The 17,410-nt window shown below is 42.9% G+C and overlaps 1 pseudogene; it reads right to left on the bottom strand.

Moving 5' to 3' along the window:
- The window catches only part of LOC124013555, a 38,890-nt pseudogene that overhangs the window by 17,637 nt on the left and 3,843 nt on the right, over positions 1-17,410 (bottom strand).

The raw sequence follows: 17,410 nt of genomic DNA on the forward strand, positions 1-17,410 counted from the left end.
TAGGAGAGTTAATGAGCCGGGAAAGGACCTGGGGACGGACGGACGCCCGCCCGCCCGCCCGCCCGCACGCCCGCCCGCCCGCCCTCAAACCCACAGTGGAATGTTCATGCATACACATTTTCTCATTACAAAATGACCTCTAATAAGAAACACCAGCTTTACGGGCCTGTGGAGTTTAAACAAGGCAGAGCTAGCTAACAGCCGACAGAAAACCCCTCTGCTTGAGGAGCCAATAACACACACACACACACACACACACACACACACACACACACACACACACACACACACACACACACACACACACACACACACACACACACACACACACACACACACACACACACACACACACACACACACACACACACACACACACACACACACACACAAAGAGAATGGATGAGCTAGACACAAAGGACAAGCTGGGGAAGGAAGGGGGAAGGGAGGAGTCTTTTGAAGACATCCAGACTGATAGATGTCTCATAAACCCTCCCTCTGAGCAATGTGCAGGACAGGCTCCTGAAAACAGGAAGAGTAGAAGACGAGACAGTACGGAGACAGCCAGTGGCTTTACACTCATCTGAACTGTGTGTTTGACATGTGTGCATATGTGTTTGCATTTGTGTGTGTGTACGTGTGCCTGTGTGGCATCTGGCCATTCAGATCAACCTGTACCAGCGAACCAGTAGGAGCCAGTCTTTGATCTATCTGCTTGCAGTGGAAACTGTGTTTGTGTCAGGGCCACATGCTGGGATGTCAATCACTCATCCCCCCACTCATTCCCCATTGGCCCCTCAGAGAAGATTTACAGCCTTGCCAAAAAGCCTTACGTAATAATGCCTGTGTGGCGTGCCTGCTAAAACAGCACTCATGACTGATCAGTGAAATATGAGGAGAGTGGCGCCAAAGAGAGTGGTCAATTCCATTTCAACTCTGTTAGCGCTAGTGGAATTAACTGAGGTTCAATTGATCAATGTGACATTTCCTCTGTTTTTCCAGTTCACCAGCTGCATTTAAATTCTTCGGAAATCGATTGGAATTCAAATGGAATTGACCTTAACTCTGGGGCAAAGCACCATCGATTTCAGGCAAAACGATGCACCCCTACAGCTTTCCATATACACTGAATATACAAAACATTAACAACAACTGCTCTTTCCATGACAGACTGACCAGGCGAATCCATGTGAAAGCTATAATCCCTTATTGATGTCACTCGTTAAATCCACTTCAATCAGTGTAGATGAAGACAGGTTAAAGAAGGATTTTCAAATCTTGAGACAATTGAGACATGGATTGTGTATGTGTGCCATTCAGAGGGTGAATGGGCAAGACAAAAGGTTTAAGTGCGGAGGGATCACATGACCCTTGAACGAGATGGCCTCGTGAACTAAGAGCTCCGCACAAGTAGTTTCCAATTCCTAATCTTACCTCCACTTCAAGTTGAAACTCCTTTAGCTTTAGTAAAAAAGTCATGGCGGCTAAAAAAGGCGACATTACAGGTAACATTTTTACCCGGACTCGAGCATTAGCGACGGAAAAAGCCTCCAAGAAGAAGCTAGCTTCAGAAAAAGCTAGTGCCATTAGCCAGGAGCAAGAGGACCCGCTCCCCCCCGAGGCCCAACGAATGCCAACCTCACACTCTGTCGAAGACATCCTTTCTGAGTTGAGATCCCAACGTACAGAACTAAACACCAAATTAGATGCCATTAACTCTCAGCTCAGTGCGATAGGGGGCAAGGTGACAATCCTGGAAAACGCTTTGCCTGACATCAACAGCAAGATAACCACAGACGCGGGGCACCTGGACGAGGCAGAGGCGCAAATCCTATCCATGGAAAACTTCTTGACAGATGCCATGGAAACAATAGCATATGCTAAAAAGAAAATCGAGCATCTGGAAGAGAAAACAGAGGACCTGGAAAACAGAGGGCGAAGGAATAATTGTGTTCTATTAAATCTGGTCAAAAAAGAAGAGGGAAACATGCCACTGATCCGCTACCTGCAAGACAAACTTCCCGAGTGGCTCCACCTGTCCACTGACAGGCCCATAGAACTTGAGAGAGTTAAGGCCCCCTCCAGCAGCCAGACAACCACCGCGCCCAATCACCATACGCCCCAATCACTGAGATTCACCGACAAGGAATGAGTCCTACAGGCGGCGAAAATCAACACCATCACACTTTACACCAGGACCTGTCAGCTGGAATAAGTCGAAAGCTCCGAGAGTTTGACGAGGTGAAGAAATACTCCATTGACCGAGGCATCTTCATTCAAATTCCCAAACGAGCTCAGGGTTCTTCACCAAGGAGCCCTGTGACACTTCAAAACTCCCGAAGAGGCAAAACGTTTTTTTTTTAAAGACAAACCTGTTCAATGAGAAACGGACCAATGACTAAATGCGATTAATGCTGTTACTAAAGGAGGTAAGACGACATATAGCTGATATCCAAAGACCCACCTGCCCCGCTAAATGTTATTAAAGCCGCCCAATCTCTATTTATGTTCCTTTAGCTGAGAGGGATAAGCTGTATAGCCTAACCTCGGCCTACTAACGTTTCAGCCTACTTCTATTTCCCTGTTTTTGTTGTTGTTGCTATTATTACCTGGGGTTCCCTATGTCCCTTGGGGGAGGTATATGTAGGCTGGGCTATTGATTTTATTTTCTCCCTCTTCTAATGTGGTTTGGACGGGGGCTACGTTGCCACTCACTCAATGCGGGGCGGAGAGGAGAGGATGAGGCATTTCTTTGGTGGGGAGGGGGAGACGTTGTGTGTTGCTAACTGTTCCCATATTATTTATTTTTTTGGAACACAGAATTGAGACTGAGCGGGGGGGAGTAATAGATCCAACGGGATGTGTCGAGTTGTTTGGGAAATCGGCTGGGGTGTTCAGAGATTGTTATTTTATGTACACCATTTATTTTCCTTTTATGTGAACGCAGCTGTCACTATTATCCACTTTTTCCCAGAGATGACTTGCACTAAAGTTCGATTACTGTTCGATGACGATGACTAGTACCTTAAATCTATTGACATGGAACTGCCAAGGTCTAGGGCATGCAATAAAATGGAAAAAGATACCATGTGCTCTTAAAAAGGAAAAAGCAGACATCTCGCTATTACAAGACACACACCTCTGTGATGCAGAGCTTGGGTGGGACAGGTGTATTTCTCATCTTTCAAATCAAACAGTAGAGGCACAGCCATACTTATCCATAAGAATGTTCCATTCATAATTGACAAAAACAAAAACATATCTGTATGGTCAACCAATTACTATCTTAAATATATACGCCCCTAACACAGATACCCCTGCTTTCATGTAAAAAATGATAACTCTGTTCAATGAGCATTGTGTTTCCTTTAGCGTGGTGGCCGGAGATTTTAATTGTACCCTTAACCCAACCCTAGACAAATCATCTCAAGTCCCCACCACAAATCCTAGATCTGCAAAGATGTTGAACTCTTTAATAAACAGAAATACCATGAGTATAGCAATAGGCCTAGTAGATTGCTTGCTTACCAATTTAAAAAAGAGCAGTCAGAGCGTACAATCATGGCTATCCGAACAGCAGAGGACGAGGTCACATATGACCCAAAAATATCAATTGAACTTTTCATGATTTTTACTGCAAACTATATACCTCTGAGAGGAAACACACGGAGGCAGAACTCCACTCCTTCCTAGAGGGAATCTCGCTACCTAAACTATCAGAGACCGACCAAGAAGATCTCAACTCTCCCTTCACTCCTGAGGAGATCCTGGAGGCAATTACCTCCATGCCACCTAATGTCCCCAAGCCCAGATAGATTCCCCAGAGAGTTCTACAAAGCTTTTTTCAGCCCTATCTTCATGCCAATGCTGGAGGATTTTTGCAAAAACGGAGTTCTCCCAGACTCCATGCACACAGCTCGCATTACAGTGTTGCTCAAAAAAGACAAGGACCCTCTTTCCTGCTCGTTCTTCCGGCCCATAAGCTTGTTGGATTTCGACTACAAAATAATTACCAAATTGCTCGTCAAAAGACGAAACACTCTTCTTCCCATAATGATTTATTAGTGACAGATACTCTTCTGATAACATTCGCCGTCTTTTTGATAATATTGATCAAGTAAACACACAGAAGACCCCTGTCCTGCTGGCTTCACTGGATGCTGAGAAGGTGTTTGACAGGATGGAGTGGAGCTTTCGCTTTTCAGTCTTAGAAAAGTTCAATATGGGCCCAAATTTTATTAAATGGATCAAATCACTATACTCTCATCCAAATGCCATGGTGACTACTAACGGACTAAACTCTGACAGATTCCCTCTGGAACGGGGCAAAAGACAAGGGTGTTTGCTGTCCCCGCTGCTCTACTTGTTGGGGGTGGAGCCTCTGGCAGAGGTGATAAGGAGCAATCCAAGTATTATGGGTGTCTCTGCAGGTGGCCTGTAGCACAAGATTTCACTTTACGCTGATGATGTCTCGCTCTACATATCCAACCCTGAGAAATCCCTCCCATTTTAGACACAATTGCTCAGTATGGCAAGTTTTCAGGTTATAAGATCAATATTAACAAATCCACTGTCTGCCCTGTCATTCTTACGCTCTATGAAGACACTATATCCTTTCCAATGGAAGACACAGGGGTTTCAATACCTTGGGATCTTCATAACACCAGATCTGAATAGCCTTTTCAAGGAAAATTATCTCCCACTCCTGGATCGAATCAAGAACGATCTCCAAACCTGGATCTCCCTCCAAATTAGCTTAGTAGGAAGAATTAATGTCATCCGTATGAACATCCTCCCAAGACGGAACTATTTGTTTCAGACGCTCCCATGCTATCTCCCAGTTTCCTTCTTCAAAACAACTAACCAAAGCATCACCACATTTGTATGCGGCAATTAAAAACCTAGGATCAAGTTCTCCACTCTATCGAAACCTGAATCTATGGGTGGTCTTGCCCTTCCCTCCCTTCAATTGTACTATTGGTCTGCCCAAATCCGCAACATGCTAACATGGATCACAAACAGATAAGAGTCCATGTGGATTCAGATAGAAGCCCAATCCTGTGGTTCATTGCCCCTAAGCTCAATTATATTCATTAATAACTTTAGTGAAGTGGGCAACAATGCCAAAACCTTTGTGATTTACTGCACCCTACTAGCGTGGAGGGACTGTAAGAAATACCTGAGAATTTCCTCCAAAATGCGTTCTCACTCGCCTATAGTAGGCAACCCAGACTTGCCAAAAGCCCTGAGGGATGCCAACTTTAATCTTTGGCATACTCTAGGAATCAGGACCTTTTCAGACCTATTTCACCAGAAAACCACTACACTGAAATCCTTTCAAGAGCTCTGCAGTGAATTCAATGTGCCAAGATCCCATTTTCTTTTAAATATCTGTCACGCCCTGACCTTAGTATTCTTTGTTTTCTTTATTATTTTGGTTAGGTCAGGGTGTGACATGGGTGATGTGTGTTTTTGTCTCATCTATGGGTGTTTCTACTGTCTAGGGGTTTTTGTAGAGTTATGGGGTTGTTTCCATCTAGGTGTTTATATGGGTCTATGGTTGCTTAGATTGTTTCTCAATTAGAGGCAGGTGTTTATCGTTATCTCTGATTGGGAACCATATTTAGGCAGCCATATTCTTTGGGTATTTTGTGGGTGAATGTTTCCTGTGTCAGTGTTTGTGCCACACGGGACTGGTTCATTTCCATTTACTTTGTTATTTTGTATTTGTGTCATGTTCAGTCTTTTCTATTAAAACATGGACACTTACCACGCTGCGTATTGGTCCGATCCTTGCTACACCTCTTCAGATGAAGAGAAGGAAATCTGTTACAATATCTTCAAATTAGACATGTGTAGGATCCCTTGCCATTCAAGATGTCCTCCCATGTCCATTCCTCCTTTTCGCCACGCTGCTTGGTCCTTTGGTGGTGGGTAGTTCTGTAATGGCCATTGGTGGAAGAAGGTGAGGGCCAAAGTGCAGCGTGGTATGTGTTCATCTTTTATTTAAAACAACAAAAGAGAATGAATGAAACCGAAACAGTTCTGTCTGGTACAGAACACAAAAACAGAAAACAACTACCCACAAACACAGGTGGGAACAGACTACCCATGTATGGTTCTCTAATCAGAGACAACGATAGACCGCTGCCTCTAATTGGGAACCATACCAGGCCAAACACAGAAATGCAGAACAAAACATAGAATGCTCACACCCTGACCAAACCAAAATAGAGACATAAAAAAGGAACTACGGGCAGGATGTGACAGACCTAGGTCTGACTATCAGTGATGAGTTATGGGCGGAGGTTTGCAACAGGGTATACGGCTCCTCTAATGTAAAAGTGAAAATCTAATTACACATTTTTGTACAAATTTTATTACACTCCTTTGAGACTCCATATAATGAAAGCAGACATGTCTCCTAACTGTAAAAGATGTACCTCTGAAAGTGGAACCTATATGCATGTATTTTGGAGCTGTAGAGAGATACACATACACATCTATACATACTGCTGCACAGAAAATACTAGATGTACAATTTGATATGACCCCGTGTATCCATCTTCTTAATGCCCAGCAGGACTTTGTTCTTGATCCTGACAGAGAAAATTTGCTTATGACTATTACATACTTTGCTAAGAAATGTATTATTCTATTGTGGGCCTCTAATAACCCTCCTACATTTAAAATCTGTGTTGACCAGATTGTTGACTTTCTCCATCTTGAAAAGCTCACTTATGACCTCCACAAGAGACAACCCAAGCTTTATAGACTCTGGTCTCCACTACTCAACTGTATTTCAAATTGGACAGAGTGAATGGGGAGATTAGGGAAATGAGGGAAATGAGCAGATACATTGCGTAAGGTGCTGTAAAATCTAAAAACTAATTATTGGCTCGTCGTCTCAGCGAAGGCTAGAAATAGCTAATAAGAGCCTTGATAGTGCTGCTGCAAGTTTTATAAAAAATATAAAAAAATATAAAAAAATAAAATATGCCATTTAGCAGACGCTTTTATCCAAAGCGACTTACAGTCATGTGTGCATACATTCTACATATGGGTGGTCCCGGGAATCGAACCCACTACCCTGGCATTACAAGCGCCATGCTCTACCAACTGAGCTACAGAAGGATCTTATATATATATATGTTTATTTATTTTTCTTATATATATATATATATATATATGTTTATTTTTGTTCTTTATGCGTATGTGTATGTACATGTATGTAGGATATGTGTGTGTATGTGTAATATATATATATATATATACTGCTCAAACAATAAAGGGAACACTTAACAGCACAATGAAACTCCAAGTCAATCACACTTCTGTGAAATCAAACTGTCCACTTAGGAAGCAACACTGATTGACAATAAGTTGCACATGCTGTTGTGCAAATGGAATAGACAACAGGTGGAAATTATAGGCAATTAGCAAGACACTCCCAATAAAGGAGTGTAAGTCGCTCTGGATAAGAGCGGCTGCTAAATGACTTAAATGTTAAATGTAAATGTAATACAAATGTTGTGGTATAGGTTGTGATTTTTAATACATTCTAAGGCTGCATGATGTGACTAATGTTGATTTAAAAAAAAGTTGCATATAAGCCATGATTTCTGCTTTGTTTTTTGTGCAGGCTGTACACACTTCACAATTTGACAAGCACTTGATAATGCCTCAAATTTCCCGGCTGCATCCCCTTTGTGTGGCCGTAATGCCCCCTAAAAAAATCCATGCCTTTTGTGGCTAGTAGCCATTGTGCCCTTGGACTGAACATAATAATTATAATCCCCTTCTCCCAGCTGCGTGCTGAAGCACCTCTCGCTCCCATGGCTCTCCATAATGTGATCGATCGGGTCTTCTCACCTGATACAAGTGAAGACAGACACATCGGGGACCCAACTTCACATATTGAAGATATTGGAAGAACTGTCCAGATGTACTTTTCATCAGCCAACAAGATGAGAAGGCCTAACTGTAACGGCTTTCTAGTGGAGAAGGAGAGTCGGACCAAAATGCAGCATGATGATGATTCATGATATTTTAATGAAGGAAAAAACTATACATGAAGAAACTACACAATAATGAAATGTGAAAAACCAAAACAGCCCTATCTGGTACAAAGACAGGAACAATCACCCACAAAACACTCAAAGAATATGGCTGCCTAAATATGGTTCCCAATCAGAGACAACGATACACACCTGCCTCTGATTGAGAACCACTCCAGACAGCCATAGACTTTGCTAGATAACCCCACTAAGCCACACACCCAACACCCCACAAAACCCCAAGACAAAACACACCACAATAAACCCATGTCACACCCTGGCCTGACCAAATAAATGAAGACTAACACAATATATTACGACCAAGGCGTGACACTAACGAACAGCAAAAGCACTAGACTATGTCAATCTACTATCCCCCATAGTACAAAAGTTGACCTATTCTGTGCGAGAAATAAATATTCCAAACAGACTAAAGTTACATAAATATATAAATAACATATAGGAGTACCTGTTTCTTTGTTAACCCCTCAACATAGAATAGCCGCATGTGCAGACTCCCTCAAATTGTTTGGTGAAAATATCCTTTCTATGTTATTCAGCTTTTTTTCAATTGTATTCTTCATACTATAAAATAATGCTATGGAATTCTAAGCAAATCTTGTCTTCTAAATGAACTATTGTAGCCCACAGCCATATGGCATACCACATCAGTATCTAACATAAGGACAACTCAGAGTATGCTATTCTGTTCTTCTGAAATAGACTACATTTTCTTCATATCATATCATGTTTCTTTAGATTTATTTTGAAGGTGTAGGCTATATTAAATCGATTTGTTATACTTTTTAAAATGTAGATGTTCCAAAGGTCTGCATCAGTGACTTGTATGTTATGCGTGAAACCCAGGAGATGCTAAATGCATTTATGTCACACCCTGATCTGTTTCACCTGTCTTTGTGATTGTCACCACCCCCCTCCAGGTGTGTCGCCCTTCTTCCCCATTATCCTCAGTGTACTTTTACCTGTGTTCTCTGTTTGTCTGTTGCCAGTTTTTTCGCGTACTCCTGTATCACACCCTGACCTTAGTTATCTTTGTTTTCTTTATTATTTTGGTTAGGTCAGGGTGTGACGAGTGGTTTGTTTAGTTTTTTTATTGTCTAGGGGGTTTTGTATGTCTAGGGGGTTTTGTATGTCTATGGTTGCCTAGATTGGTTCTCAATCAGAGGCAGCTGTTTATCGTTGTCTCTGATTGGGGACCATATTTAGGTAGCCATATGCCTTGGATGGCTTGTGGGTTATTGTCTATGTGTAGTTGCCATTGTCAGCACTCGGATTATACAGCGTCACGTTTGTTTAGTTATTTTGTAAGTTTGTTTAGTGTTTCTTCGTTTATTAGAGTGTGTATTCATATCACGCTGCTCCTTGGTCTCCTCCTTATGACGAACGTGACATCCTGTCTGTCTCTAGTTCCTGTTTTCTAGCTTTCCCGGTTTTTGATCATTCTGCCTGTCGTTCTGTACCTTGTTATACCACCCTGGATTATTGTCGAAACTGTCTGCGTCTTGGTCTTCTCCCGAGCCTTGATCATTTATGTTAATTAATGGTCAATTACCGTGAGACCAGCAGTTATTTGCTTGACAATCACCGGTTGACAAAATTTCATGACCGCCACAGCTTAGATGCAACTCAATGTTAGGAAGGTGTTCCTAATGTTTGGTATACTCAGTGCATATATAGGCTTTTGAGAAAACCAAAGTAACCTAATGGTCACCTGAAAAGACAAAGGAAGGCTCATACTGTATATTGTATCAACTGGAGCTGTTGCACTGTGGCACATTGGCTCATGATAACTAACAGTGGATGACTCAGTAAAACACCAAAAGCCCAGTTTTGCGTGGTAACTCCTGTGGGTTACTGCTGCTGAGTTAACAGCACCCACTTCCAGGGAGGTCTGGGAGACAAAGAGCCATCTCCCCAAACATGCTAATCTGGGCTGAGATCCAAGACAGTGTTAGGTGGATTCTCTCTCTCTCTCACCCGTACATTCTTAAGGTCCATGTCTATTTTTTTATTCCATATTTAACACAGATGTCTGCTCTTCCCCGGTCGATTCTCTGTCAGGCACGCAGAATAATAAATAAAAAATGGTACAAGGAATCCAATGCCTTTCTCGTGCCGCCTTCTCTACCACATTTATCACTGTTTTGTGGGACTGGGGGTAAGGGAGAGGGGGACATTCGTACGATGGCTCGCTGCCTGGAACATGGGCTGGAATCACCCACCAAGTGGCTAATAGGGTCTTAGTGACTCTAAAGTCATTCGAAGGTGACAGAGGACACAGGGGAAAACAATGCAGTATAGCCCTGCACTCAAGACCCCAATTACACATCTCATCACCAATATAGACAGTGATGATTGGGAGGTATTATATACAAAATGAATCACACACTTTCACCAACAAGAAGAACTTCCCCTCCTTATCCATTGTAAAGCTACTAGACCACAGCAAGCGGTCTATGACTGATGAACTGTGAATTGCTCTGAAAGGACTAGTATTAATGAGGTTAGATTGAGAAGCTGATTAAGTTAATTGGGTGGCTGTGGGAGCGTAGTGAAAGCCTCAGGGCACTCTATGACCATTGCAGAGCAGCCCCAAATCCTTGTGGGCTAATTCCTCTTCTTAGCACGGCACTTAGTGAAAGAAATGGCCTTTCCTCTGGTGCTCCGTATACGGTATAAGTGCGAAGCATGAATTAAATCGGGAGCATAGTCCATGCACTTAATGCCTGCAGGGGGCTTTCAAGGAAGAGTTATACTGTGGAGATATAGCTATTTGTTACGCCTTCTCAAGGCCGAACTAATGTCAATGGGCTGATCAAATACTACCGAGGCGGCAATAACAATTCACTCACATTGACAATTCCCCTAAGATAGACTAAAACTATAATAGATTAACATTCTCAAACGGTGCTCAGAGAATAGAGTCCTGCATTTATAATTTGTTACAACTATTCTTGAATTCTGAGCCTTTAAATGAGATATAGGGGAAATGTTGGGTCAGATGTAATACCACAACCAGTATCAAGAAATTGAACCATCGTCCTAGTGTAGCATGTAGTGTCCATTATGATGTTCCAGTAGCAAATTAAAGTCTTACCAGTCTGCCACCAGTGGTCCAGTACCGGCCCAGTTCAGAGTCTCCACATCACAGCGCTCTCCAGCCAAGAAAAGGCTCTTCAATCTGGAGGAGCAGAGAGAGCAGTCAGGCTCTATAGGCCAGGACAGTGTAATAGAGTAGTGGCAGATCTATAATGAAGCAATAAGGCCTGAGGGGGTGTGGTATATGGCCAATATACCATGGCTAAGGGCTGTTCTGAGGCATGACGCAACACGGAGTGCCTGGATACAGCCCTTAGCTGTGGTATATTGGCCATATACCACAAACCCCCCGATGTGCCTTACTGCTAATATAAACTGGTTACCAACATAATTAGAACAGTAAAAATAAATGTTTTTTGATACCCATGGTATACGGTCTACGGCTTCAGCCAATCACAGTTCGAACCACAAAGTTCATCAAAAAATATGTAACAGCCAAGGAAGGTTACGACTGTGTTTTCAAGTTATATTAAACTGAGTTGTGCCAGTAGCAAGGTGGGAAAAAAGCAGTAAGCTGGAGTTTTCCCATTAGACTATAATTGCCTTACGAGTCTCAGACAAACTTGCACAAAAACGTGTACACAAAACAGTCCATATTGTTTCTGTTGATCTGAGTAAAAATCCCCATCTAGCTGTGGTTATATACAGTTGAAGTCGGAAGATTACATACATTTTAGCCAAATACATTTAAAATCAGTTTTTCACAATTCCTGACATTTAATCCTAGTAACAATTGCCTGTTTTAGGTCAGTTAGGATCAACACTTTTTTTTTTTAGAATGTGAAATAATAGTTGAGAGAATATTTTTTCAGCTTTAATTTCTTTCATCACATTCCCCCAGAGGGTCAGAAGTTTACATAAACAATTTAAAGGCAATACTAATTGAGTGTATCTTGGGTCAAACGTTTCGGGTAGCCTTCCACAAGCTTCCCACAATAAGTTGTGTGAATTTTGTCCCATTCCTCCTGACAGAGCTGGTGCAACTGAGTCAGATTTGTAGGCCTCCTTGCTCGCACACGCTTTTTCAGTTCTGCCCACAAATGTTCTATAGGAATGAAGTCAGGGCTTTGTAATGGCCACTCCAATACCTTGACTTTCTTGTCCTTAAGACATTTTCTTGCCGAGCGGCCTTTCAGGTTATGTCGATATAGGACTCGTTTTACTGTGGATATAGATACTTTTGTACCTGTTTCCTCCAGCAGCTTCACAAGCTCCTTTGCTGTTGTTCTGGGATTTATTTGCACTTTTCGCAACAAAGTACATTCACCTCTAAGAGACAGAATGCTTCTCCTTCCTGAGCGGTATGACGGCTGCGTGGTCCAATGGTGTTTATACTTGCGTACTATTGTTTGTACAGATGAACGTGGTACCTTCATGCACTAGGAAATTGCTCCCAAGGATGACACAGACTTGTGGAGGTCTACCATTTTTTTCTGAGGTCTTGGCTGATTTCTTTTGATTTCCCCATGATATCAAGCAAAGAGGCACTGAGTTTGAAGGTAGGCCTTGAAATACATCCACAGGTACACCTCCAATTGACTCAAATGATGTCAATTAGCCTATCGGAAGCTTCTAAAGCCATGACATCATTTTCTGGAATTTTCCAAGCTGTTTAAAGGCACAGTCAACTTAGTGTATGTAAACTTCTGACCCACTTGAATTGTGATACAGTGAATTATAAGTTAAATAATCTGTCAGTAAACATTTGTTGGAAAAATTACTTGTGTCATGCACAAAGTAGATGTCCTAACCGACTTGCAATAACTATACTTTGTTACCAAGAAATATGTGAAGTGGTTGAAAAACTAGTTTTAATGACTCCAACCTAAGTGTATGTAAACTTCCAACTTCAACTGTAGATAAAGCCATGCTAATCTTCACTCAGGGACCTTGACATGGGCTGATAAAGCAGAGAAGACTTCATTTGCTGCCAAAACGTCTGAGGCCATACAGTTTCCATGGCCTCCTGCCACACAAAACAACTCGAGGAATTCTAATTCAAATAGGCCTCAGAGGAGGCTGGTGGGAGGAGCTATAGGAGGACAGGCTCATTGTAATGGCTGGAATGGAATCAATAGGACGTTATCAAACATTTCCATACTGTATATTCTCTTCCGGTAATTATAATGAGCCTGTCCTCCTACAGCTCCTCCCACCATCCTCCTCTGATTGGTCTGTCATCTGCTGATCTTTTCTCCGTATTCTACACAGCACACCACTTAAATTTAAATCTCACCTGTGACACCTTGCCCTGTGTTCCCTGCTCCTACTTTGGAACAATCTGACTACAGATGTTGGGAAAAGGGGAGAGACAGGCAGCCATGGATGGTTGGATCTGTGTGTAATTTATGCAAGTGGGTGGGTGAAGGCCAAGCACATTTCTCCATATCTTCAGAGGCCCAGATTCAGCCTTGGACAGGCAACAATAGTCCCACAGTACTATACCTAACATATTCCCAACTGGGGAAGTTTGTGTCTCATTAGCAAGAATGAGAGAGGAAACATTAGCCCCCATAATTGCATTTAGTATGCATGTGCTTGTGTGTGTGTGTGTGTGTGTGTCTGTATGTGCACCTTGTACGCGTCACCTTGCAATGAAAAGGTATATCAATTGCACATATATTCCTTGAAAGATGGCACATGACATCCCAGATAATGCATGATATAAATCCTGCAAATGTTAAGCAAACAGGCAGAGTCAGTCACAAGCCAAGCTTCCTGGTGCTACAAGCTGGAAATTGTTATTGACCGAAATCATGAACGTTGTCCCCCATAAGTAAGAGTCTGCTCTGCCTGTGAGCATTGAGTTAGTGCTCCTGGCTATGTTAATAGGGGCTATGAAATGGTTCTTGCTCCATGGTGCTGTGATTGTTCCTCTGAGTGGGTTGAACAGCAGAGCTTGACGCGACTCCTTTCCCAGAGTTCTCCAAACCCGCTTTTCTATTACTTTTCTGACATTTGGGGTGACGAGTGAAATTGCTCAAGCTCGCTGATAATGCTCCAAGGCCATTACAGGAAGCAACTCATGTGTTGTAATAACAATAGTCATCGTGAAGTACCCAGCGAGAATGAAATACTGGGCTGAAAATGGCAATTTTGTGGTTTTGGCATGTCTGCACCTTTCAACACTTGGAAAGTGCTACACAGGAAAATCTGATTTTCTGAAAATCAGCACATAGGAAAGTGCATTCATAATGACTTTGTGGCACTGGAGGAGGCAAGCCCTCTTGCCGTGCCCTTCCAGCGCCTTCTTCTTCTTCTTTAAAAAATGTTTGCGAATCGCAACCAACTGACAGGTGCATACACTGCTACCTACTGTACTGGCGTGTGAGGCCGGTCACGACCTATCTATCCTTCCAGCGCCTTTCCGGCACTTTCTCTGTTGGGAGGCTAATGGATAATAAGTCAATCAAGTGTGTGATTGGCTGGACAATCAGCCCCGACAGTTGATTAGGCTGCTGCTGCTGCTCACATTCGAGGGAGAGGACTGGAGATACAGTAGCAGCCGACAGTTTGGGGCTGAAAGGTTATCTTAAACTGAGAGTCTTTGTTATTTGAAGTTATACTTTAAGAGTTTTATTTATAAGCATTTTTGTTGGTAAGTGATGTAATAAAGCCTGATTTCTGTTGATAAGTGTTGAAATAAAGCCTGATTTCTGTTGGTAAGTGATGTAATAAAGCCTGATTTCTGTTGGTAAGTGATGTAATAAAGCCTGATTTCTGTTGGTAAGTGATGTAATAAAGCCTGATTTCTGTTGGTAAGTGATGTAATAAAGCCTGATTTCTGTTGGTAAGTGATGTAATAAAGTCTACGTTTGAAGCGTTCACTCTGCCTCACTGACCCTCTGTACCTGGAGACCCTCTGGTCCATGGCAGTGGCTTCTCCCCAGGCTCTGTCACGAGCGGCAATAGTTGTTATGGGCTCTGTGGTATATTTTAGCACAGGATGTGGTGCAATTAGCTACCCATGTGGTGTTACTGAGCTAGGAGCTGAGAAGAGGCTACTGCAGTGAGCTTATCAGAGAGATCGTGATGAATATTTCATATGCTATCTATGGCCTACTGATAACGGTGCCATACACTGAGGAGATGCCAGCAACAACCCGTTTATAGGAGTAACCATCCACACGTGAACTAAGGTGATTTAGTGTCTTAATGCTTAATAAAGTGTTCTCAAAACGCTTGCCTTTCAAACTACAAGTTTATAATCAATTCATGAGAAAGAGGGGAAATAGAGTTGACGTTTTAATTGACATGAATTGCTATTGTATTCAACTTTACTGGATTGCGTACTTTTTACATTCACTGAGAACATCCAATTTCCTGAGCTGTAAAATTACACGTCTAGTGTCTGCTTCTTGACTGTTAACATTGCTAGTAGAGAAGGGAGAAGAATAGTTTTGATGGTTGTCTGTTTTGTCTCCAGGCAAGGAAACAAAGGTCAACCGGATATTCGACTACTGTCTGAGTCTGCCTGGATTCTGGAAACATCTCACATTGTGGTTGTTGTGTTTGCGCATCAATTCTCTCTCAGTGAATTGCTGTAGTCTTTCACTAACCTTCTCCCTCTGGGAGAAAGACAGTCATGGAAAGATGCTGCATGGCACATGACTAAACCAACAACTGAAGCATAGTCCATCATAACAACTAGCAGAAAGAAGGTCATGTCATAGTCCAGGGAAAACAATGACTTCAATCCCTTTGGGATTTGTGTCTCAGGTCTGCCTGGAGCAGTCGAGGCAAAACCCTGTTCAGAAACAGCACACAAAATACCTTCAAATTCCCCACATTCAGATTATTCAACGGCAAACTATGACCAAAGATCAAAGCCCCTGTTTTATGACGCAGGTATGGAGAAAAATCTAAGTGGAGTGACCACCACACCCCCTCTATTTTCACATTATACCTGATCAACTGTGATTCTGTTTCAAAATATTAAAGGAACCAAAACTGCATTTTCCACAGATTTATTATCAATACAAATGATGACATTTCCCATGGGGATAACAATCACTCCAGTCCCTGGAACCAGGCACCATCAAAGATGGCATTGCCTGAGGCTCTCTACAGCACTCAGTGATTCCCTGTGTGTTTAGCAGCTTGGCAGCAGCACAGTATTATGTAATAAGAATGAATGCCCTGCCGGTGTTTTATCCATCCTGATTAAACCTCAATCAGGTCTAAATGGGAACACAGGTTGTGAGCGATGAGCCTGGGCCAGGCAGGGACACTGCTCCAGCAGATGGACAGAGACTAACAAGAGAGTGGGCAGGCAGCGCCAAAACCTTTAGCCAGTGGGGGACAACACCAGATATGGATGAAAGGTACCCAGTCTCTGGACGTTGATAAGACTAAAGGATAGGCCTACTTCAAAAGGCAGAAAGGGTACAGAACAGAGCTAGCCACGACAGTTGTTGAATGGTCCATCTCCACAGTGTTATGTCAAGTGGGGATTGGGTGGTGAGGGTACCTGGTGAGGGAGTACTGAGCCCCTATGGCGGAATTGGTGGCTCGGATGGCAGTGGGCGCGGTGAACATGGAGGAACAACCATGCTCTGACAGCACGCGGAAGAGCGCCCCGGCATCCGGTGTCCCAACAGGCTTACCCTGCATAGAGAGAGAGAGATCCGTTACAAACCCAAACAGCCTGAGGACATAAGCTTACATGAACACGCCAGTTGGGTATTGAAGTGTAGCGGGACATTCAGAGCGAAGCTGTTTTTAGAGGCTTGCGGTAGTAATGACTCAGCCAGCCACCTATCAAACAGAAGAACAGTACTAAGGCCATAAAGTTCTCTTACTACTGACGTTCCGCGCCATTAACACTTCCACTGTGCCGAACAGAATGAATATTCATGGAAAGATCTGTTTGAAATGGAGACAAAATTATATTTGGAGCCCAGACAGATGGGCTGAAACTGATGAATAGAAACAAGATTAGTCTATTGAGAAAGTATTGTGCACCAACAAAAGTCGCAGTGAGGAAGAGCCCAAGGGCGAGCGGAACCGATATTCATTCTCTAAAGGTTCAGTCGGCGAGGTTGCTCCACATGATAGGAGAGAGAGAGAGACGAGGCGTGAGAGAGAGAGAGCGCGAGAGAGAGCGAGAGAGCGAGAGAGAGAGAGAGAGAGAGAGAGAGAGAGAGAGAGAGAGAGAGAGAGAGAGAGAGAGAGAGAGAGGGACAGATTAAAATGAACTGGGAAATCAACAACAACAGACTCGAGGGCCTTCA

This window comes from Oncorhynchus gorbuscha, linkage group LG25 (assembly GCF_021184085.1).
Source record: "Oncorhynchus gorbuscha isolate QuinsamMale2020 ecotype Even-year linkage group LG25, OgorEven_v1.0, whole genome shotgun sequence".
Lineage (NCBI taxonomy): Eukaryota > Metazoa > Chordata > Actinopteri > Salmoniformes > Salmonidae > Oncorhynchus > Oncorhynchus gorbuscha.